General features: G+C 47.0%; 1 non-coding gene across 1 annotated transcript; it reads left to right on the top strand.

The window, feature by feature from the left end:
* The first annotated feature begins 7,103 nt into the window (after positions 1-7,103).
* TRNAR-ACG (transfer RNA arginine (anticodon ACG)) lies at positions 7,104-7,176 on the top strand. The gene has a single exon. It is a non-coding gene; the product is annotated as a tRNA-Arg (tRNA).
* The last annotated feature ends 405 nt before the right edge of the window (positions 7,177-7,581 follow it).

The raw sequence follows: 7,581 nt of genomic DNA, 5'->3' as shown, positions 1-7,581 counted from the left end.
TGCAGCCCCCCAAATAATCTCTGAGGGCTTCAAGGAGAGCCTAAATCCGTGAAAATGAACTTTCCAGAAGGCGTGCACCCTGCTAGGAATGCAGGCGTTATTTCAGCCAGAGCCAGGTCTCTACACCGATGACAGGCACCTCAGGAATGTGAAAAACGCCCGATTCTGACGTGCTGTCAATGTCTGGGAGGAGGAGAAACTGACAATGGAATGCGCGCAGCCCAAATAATATATCTAGTAGGATTTGGGCTACGCGCTCCGACTCCGCTTTCTGACCCGGCCGCTCCAGGGAAGGCACTGGTCATGTGTAGAAGCACGAACTAAAATACCTAGCAGGGGCCCCAAAGGGCCGGGGAAACCAACAGTAGCCCAAGAAAGCAAACTCACCTGTAAGATACGCGGAACCCCACCCGGGATCGAAAAACCTGAAGAAATGAACAAAGGGGCAAGAAAATAGTTTACAAAGGGTGCTGCGGCAACCAAGCACACGCGCCGCCAAAACCAAAATCCCCAATACAGGAATCCCACTAACGAGAACAAGTATAAAAGGATACGAAAAATTAGTACTTATTTTACCGAAGAGCAACAAAGAAAGAGGGGTTCTCCTAAGTGTTATGGACTCTAATAGGGTCAGGGAGCTGATGATTGGTGGATATGTCGTGTAAAGCATGATGGGAAATGTAGTTAACTTTTTTCTGTATGTTGACTGGCTGCTGAAATTTGAGTAGTAAAGAAAGAGAAGCATAATAAAAAATGTTCTAGCTAACGCGTCAACATTTTTCAATTCTATTAAGGACACGGAGGCGAGGATTATGCTTCTCTTCCTTTACTGAATGAAAACACAGCAGCCAAAGAGTTAAAACATTAAAACTACAACTCCCATAAACATTTGTAGTCCAGGCTGCCCAATCCCAGGCAAGCCTCAGCTATAAGTGTCACCATAACAACAGAACTGCCTCTTTCTTTGCGAAGACAAACCAACTTCCGGTCCTAAAACTCGCAGCGGAACATGAAGATGAAAACTAAAACCTCCAGGCAATAGCACTCCGACCTCCAGGATGAAAGGTACTCATTCGCCTTTAGCAACTGCACCTAAAGAAAAAGAACAAACCAGTAGTGCTCTTGGAAAACCAAAAGTCTCAAGGGGGGGGGGAATACATTAAACATATATTATTGTTACAATATGCAATTGAACGCAATCATTTTAGTTATTATTACTAACTTGTAATCTTTTATGGGTGGGATAATCCTCGCCTCCGTGACCTTAATAGAATTGAAAATTCTTGACGCGTTAGCTAGAACATTTTTTATTCTATGTCAGGAACGGAGGTGAGGATTATGCTAGTTTAAAGCTGATTTACCACTGTAGAAGCTATGTCAACAATAGGCTTATGATAAAAGACTTTAAACGTATTGTCCGAGGACCAATCCACTGCTGCCATAATGTCTTCCAGTCTGGAACCTGCTCCAAATGATTTGGAAGCCATAGCTCCCCGAATGGAGTGAGCTCCAAACATAGAGGTATCAATGCCTGCTTCTCCCAACAACCACTTAACCCACCTGGCCAAAGTGGCAGCAGAGACAGGTCCGTAAGGCTTTTGCAACGAGACCAACAGTTGACCTCCTGAATCTCTGCGAGATTCTCTCGTACAACTCTCATACGCTTTCAAACACTGTACTACACACAACTTTTGATTATGCGGAAAGGCAGGGTAAGAAATACATTTGGATGCAGTTTTTGTACGTTTTAAAATTGAGAAAGACACTCCCGTAGGAGTGAATACTCTACCTGTCAAATCCAGGGCTTTAACATCCGAAACCCGCCTGCACGAGATAAGGCATAACAGAACCGTTAATTTAGCAGACAGTTGTTTACGCGACAAGTCGTCGTTACACGGCCAAGTCTTAAGAAAATTAAGAACAATAATAACATCCCACAAAACCGAATATCGAGTCTGAGGGGGGTTAACCATCCGAATACCCTGAAGAATCTTAGAAATCAAAGGATGCTCGCCCACAGGCCTACCATCCACATGGGGATGACCCGCCGAAATAGCAGACCTAAAGCTATTAACCGTCCTGTAAGCGAGACCCTGCGAGGCCAGCTCAGAGAGAAAATTAGCAATCATGGAAATTTGGGCCCCCAAGGGATCAATACTCCGCTCACTGCACCAACCCATCCATCTCTTCCAGGATGCCTCGTATCGCTTGTGGGTGGAAGGAGCCCAAGATTGGGACAAAAAGAACAAAGCTTCCCCTGAAACTCCCGGCACTTGCCAGCGTCTCCTGAAAGTCTCCACGCCATTAGACTCAGTTGATTCTGGATCACCAGCGGGTGAGGGGCCCCCAAGGGGTCCAGAAGAAGAGACGGGAACAATGTCAGAAGCACTGGAGGTGCACACGTTAGTGACATCGCTACCGGAAACCAAGCCTGAGCTTTCCAAAGAGGTGTCACTAAAATGATGTCGGACAATTGCCTCTTTACTTGAGCAAGGACCCTCTGAATCATTGAAAAGGGGGGTAAAGCATAGAGAAGATGTTGCGACCAATCTTGAAGAAAAGCGTCTGTTCCCATTGCCAACGGATCCGGTCTCCAACTGTAAATGTTTTGCAGTTGAGCATTGAGCCGGGATGCGAACAAATCTGTCACACAGGGACCCCATCTCTTTGAGAGGTTCTGAAAAATCTTTCTGTGCAGCATCCAATCGCTGCTGTCTTTCAAGAAGTGTGAATTCCAGTCCGCTACAACGTTGGAGCGTCCCAGAAGGTACTCTGCTATCACATGAATCTGATTCTGAAGGCAAAAGTGCCAAAACTCTCTGGCTATCTCCGCCTGCAGATGAGATCTGGTCCCCCCAGCCGATTGATGTATCTCACCGCTGAGATATTGTCCATTCTCAAAAGAATGCAACAACTGGCTTTGTTGGGGGACAGCGACCGGATCGCAAAGGACCCCGCTAGGAGCTCCAGACAATTGATATGAAGTCTCAACTCCTCCGAGGACCACCGTCCCCCCATCTCCACCGAGCCACAACGAGGTCCCCAGCCCCAACGGCTGGCATCCGACTCTATGACCATCTCCGGCAAGGAGGCGACAATGGTTCTGCCATTTCATGCTTCCATGTGAGTCAGCCACCAAATGATCTCCGTCTTGGCTTCCTCCGAAAGTGGAATCTGGTCCGCATAGGACAGTCTCCTGCGCAAATGCAAAATCTTGAGACGTTGAAGGGCTCTGTAATGTAATGGGCCTGGAAAAATCGCCTGGATGGAGGAGGCCAGAAGCCCCACCAACCGGGCTAAAATCCGCAAGGATATAGTCGGAGAGGCAAGAGCTTTCCGTAACTCTTTCTTGATAGCAGTCCGCTTTGCCAGGGTTAACCGCAGCTGCGCTAGAACTGAATCTACTTGAAAACCTAAGAATTCTATACATTGCGTTGGAGATATCACAGACTTCTCGCTGTTGATTAAGAAACCTATGTCTTGAAGGATCTGAATTGTCCACGAGAGATGCCTCAGGACTAACTCCCTGTACTGAGCCATGATCAAAAGATTGTCGAGATAAATAATGAGGCGAACGCCTCGTTCTCGAAGAAACTTGGCCACCAGGCGAAGAAGTTTCGTGAAGCACTATGGGGCTGATGAAAGGCCAAAGGGGAAGACTTTGAACTCGAACCATTGGTGCCTCCATTGGAACTGAAGAAAGTGCCGATGCGGGCGTAAATTGGGACTGATAGATAAGCGTCTCTTAGGTCTAAACGCACTAACCAATCTTTTTCTTGAAGGAGATCGCGTAACATGTGGATACCCTCCATCTTGAAATGACGGTAGACTATCCATTGGTTGAAGTCTCTCAGATTCATCACTAGGCGGAAACCTTTTTCTTTCATTGGAACAAGAAAAATTGTACTGACAAAACCGTTTAACTGGGGTACCGAGGGAACAATCGCCTCTTGGAGGAGGAGACTGCCAATTTCTGCGTCTATAAAACTGCTTTCTGCTAGGGAAGAATGGAGAGGAGGAGGGGGTTGACTCTGGACTGGTCTGGAGTAAAAGTCTAACCTGTAGCCCCTGACTGTCTGAAGAACCCAAGAGTCTTGAGAGATACGGGCCCATGCTTGAGCGTGACGCTCCAATCTTCCCCCAAGAATTACTTCAGAAAAATGAATAATTCTCACCTGAGTTATTGGAGTCTTGAGAGCGATCGGCTCCTCGTCCTCTGAAGCCGTGGCCTCTTCTACCTCTGGAAGGGTAGAATCCGGAGGATTGATAGTATCCTTGACCTCTGGGGGTGTAACTGGGGGAGGTCTGCTGGAAACCACGGCCTGACGCTCGACCTCTGTAACGTCCGGCCCTGGTAAAAAGGCCCCCTGTGAACATCCGTTTCATGGAAGATTGGGCCTTGTCAAGGGCCGTGAACGTAGAGACATATTTGCCTAGATCTTTAACAAATTTCTCCCCGAAAAGGAGACCATTGGCCAAGGGGCCCGGCTCAGAGGGAGCAAGTTCCGCCAATTTTGGATCGATTCGCATAAGGAACGATTTCCTGCGCTCAGTAGACATGGCGCAGTTCGCGTTTCCAAGGAGGCAAATGGCTCTTTGGGCCCATTCCATTACAGTTAGAGGGTCAAGAATAGTGTTAGTCTCTTTAGCCTGAACTGCCAACTCAAGTATTTTAGTAATGGGGCCGGACAGATCCAACATCTTATCCTGACACCCCTTCCAGGCACAGTCAAGGCCTTTTCTGGGGTCTTTAGTAAACTTTTTTCAGAAGGTTGCCACACTGGGATCCAGCTCTGGAGTATCAGCCACTTTGCCCTGCAGAGAGGGTCGGGGACATTCCGATCGAAGAGTGCTACGAACATCTTTATCGAAGCCCTTGCGCAACCTATCTTGCACGTAATGGGCCACCTCAGCACAAGGCACCCAGTCCGTGGATCTGGGATGAACAATGTTCTCTGGTTAAAAAAGCAAGTTCCCATGAGGAGTAACTTCGTCCGCAGAATGTTTGACTTTCCGTTTGTGCTTGCCCCCTATTTTGGGCTCAGAGATATCTGAATCTGCGTCGGAATCAGATGACTGTGAAAATTCTCTAGGTGTCCCCGAGGGGAAAATTAAATTTTCAGACGGTGGTTGAAGGTTAGAGCTATATTCGTGATCATTGATCACTGCTGATGCCATTTGGGCCAGAATCTCTGCTGAAGAGAGCGGATTCAAAAAACCCTTAAGAGGACAAACCAGCCTCTCTGGGGGAAGGCTCTCTGGCCCCTGATCCCGTGGGAATAAGCCCTATCAATTCTCTCCGTCCATATCGGACCAAAGGTACAGTAAAAGGTTTCAGGGCCTTAATTAAGCCCTGGTTAACAGAATCCTGAACATGTTGCCCAAGAGCCTGGACCAATCTCTCCTCTAACTGTTCAGGTACAGGAGCCTCAACCTCCTCCTGCTAGTACTCTTCCTCCCCAGCAAAATAAGCCATGGTAGGAGACAGACAGAGTTCAAGGGGGGAGGAAACCCCGGCAGGTAAATCACCAGTTTATATGAAGAGTCTAAAAATAGCTCTTAACTCGGCCAAATCCAGTGGAGGGAGCACCTGCTGACCTCCTAGACCAAGCCTGCAGCGTTTATTCGCCCGTCTGGCGTTCTGGGGGCAAATCGCGCTTTTAATCTCCACTTGCGATCAGCACGAGCCGGGAACTGAAGGAAAACTCCAGCTCCGACTCGTGCCGGCGTGAGGAGGCAAAAGCTAGAAACAGAGAGCGGACTGCTCTCTTCTAGTAGCCAGCGCCCGCCCGGTCTCCAAGGAGACCGGTAATCCTCCACTGAACCCGTGCCGCGGGAACCTGAAAGGAAAACCCCGCGCGCCGGCATAAAACAGTGACACATGCGGCGCGCGATCGGAGGCCGTTAAACAAGCCTCTGACCGCGCGTTGAACATCAAAGGCGAGTGGTTAAGAAAACCGCCACCTATTCTGGCGCCGTTCAGCCCCGCTCCCGCTCCACAGGCCGGTAACCGCAATTAAATTACAATAACTTACAAATTAATGTAGAGAAAAAATGGGACTTAACTTCGGCTGTGCAGCAGCAAATAAAGAGGAAATTCTGTTGTTATGGTGACACTTATAGCTGAGGCTTGCCTGGGATTGGGCAGTCTGGACTACAAATGTTTATGGGAGTTGTAGTTTTAATGTTTTAACTCTTTGGCTGCTGTGTTTTCATTCAGTAAAGGAAGAGAAGCATAATCCGAAGCCTCCGTTCCTGACATAGAATCCGAGCCTCCGCTCCTGCCATAGAATCCAGGTGCTGTCATACATAAACATACTTTAGCATCGAAACTGTAATACAGGGGCGCCATTTTAGACTGATTTAATATGACTCTGTGGCCTACATACGACTTATAACGAATCAATCGGACATCATACTCCGTTATTGCTTCAGGTACATTGGCGGAAGTTCCTCATTGAATGGCGCATGCCCGCTCAGTATTATGAGTTTGGAAGACACCTGTTCCACTCCAAGATGACCGCCAGTGGCGTCGATTTCTCGCCACATGGTAGAAAGTAAAGACAGACTATATCCCATGAAAACACTGTTATTTCAGTAGTGAGAGGTGCAGTGAATGTTACTTGCTCTGCGCTGTGAACTGACTACAATCTCCGCGTACACACGGGGCTTCTGTTTCTACACTACATAATAAGAGATTGTTCTAGATACTAATGTAATGAAAAGCGGGAACTGCGGACATCGAGGTTGATGTGCCACACGTAATAAAAACAGTTTGAAGCCGATACCCGTAGGCGACTAATGTCCTACATTTTTATCTAGGTGCTAATTATTTCTCTTGGGCAGGCGTCCAATTTTGGGGTCTGTCGGAAAAGCACAAACTGAGTGTTAACGAGAGAGAAACCTCCCACCCCTGGAGTACTAGCATCAGTGACTCCTCCCCGCACCCAGCAACAGACTTAAAACATCTGTGTGATATTAGGTGGTTTTATTTCGATCAGTGGTGATTAAAATGCTTCGCGAAGATCATTTATTAAAGAATAAGTGGCCTGTAGTTGTCTGTTTTCCAGTCTTAGGGTTAGTACGCAGGATTGAGGCTCATAGGGCCAGTGGCGCAATGGATAACGCGTCTGACTACGGATCAGAAGATTCTAGGTTCGACTCCTGGCTGGCTCGGAATGTTTTTTTGAGTTTCTAATCTTACTGAATTTTTATTTAAATCTTGCTTTACACAGAAAACTGGCACATCGTGTTACTTGTTAGGGAAAAGGAAATTAGCATTGGACCTCTCAAACTAATTTTGACTCACTCCAAGCGAAGCTTTCCAAAATACATTATATTAGTGGTCTGAGCTTTACATTTTAATGGCAAATGTCATATTCTGGGCACTTTATGCTTCATACAAATAACATAATGGTAAATGTTATCCTCAAAGAAACCCACACCTACCACCTGATCCAATTTTCTTAAGGGATAAAGATCTTATCAGATCTAAAAGCGATATTTTATGTACTATTGTTTTGCTGTGTTTCTTGAAACGTCACGCTGTTGGATTCGGGAGGAGCCAATTTACCCGTTCTG

The sequence above is a fragment of the Pleurodeles waltl genome, chromosome 2_1 (genome assembly GCF_031143425.1).
Source record: "Pleurodeles waltl isolate 20211129_DDA chromosome 2_1, aPleWal1.hap1.20221129, whole genome shotgun sequence".
Classification (NCBI taxonomy): domain Eukaryota; kingdom Metazoa; phylum Chordata; class Amphibia; order Caudata; family Salamandridae; genus Pleurodeles; species Pleurodeles waltl.
Note: the sequence above shows the minus strand (reverse complement) of the source record. Positions and strands in the feature narration are given on the sequence as shown.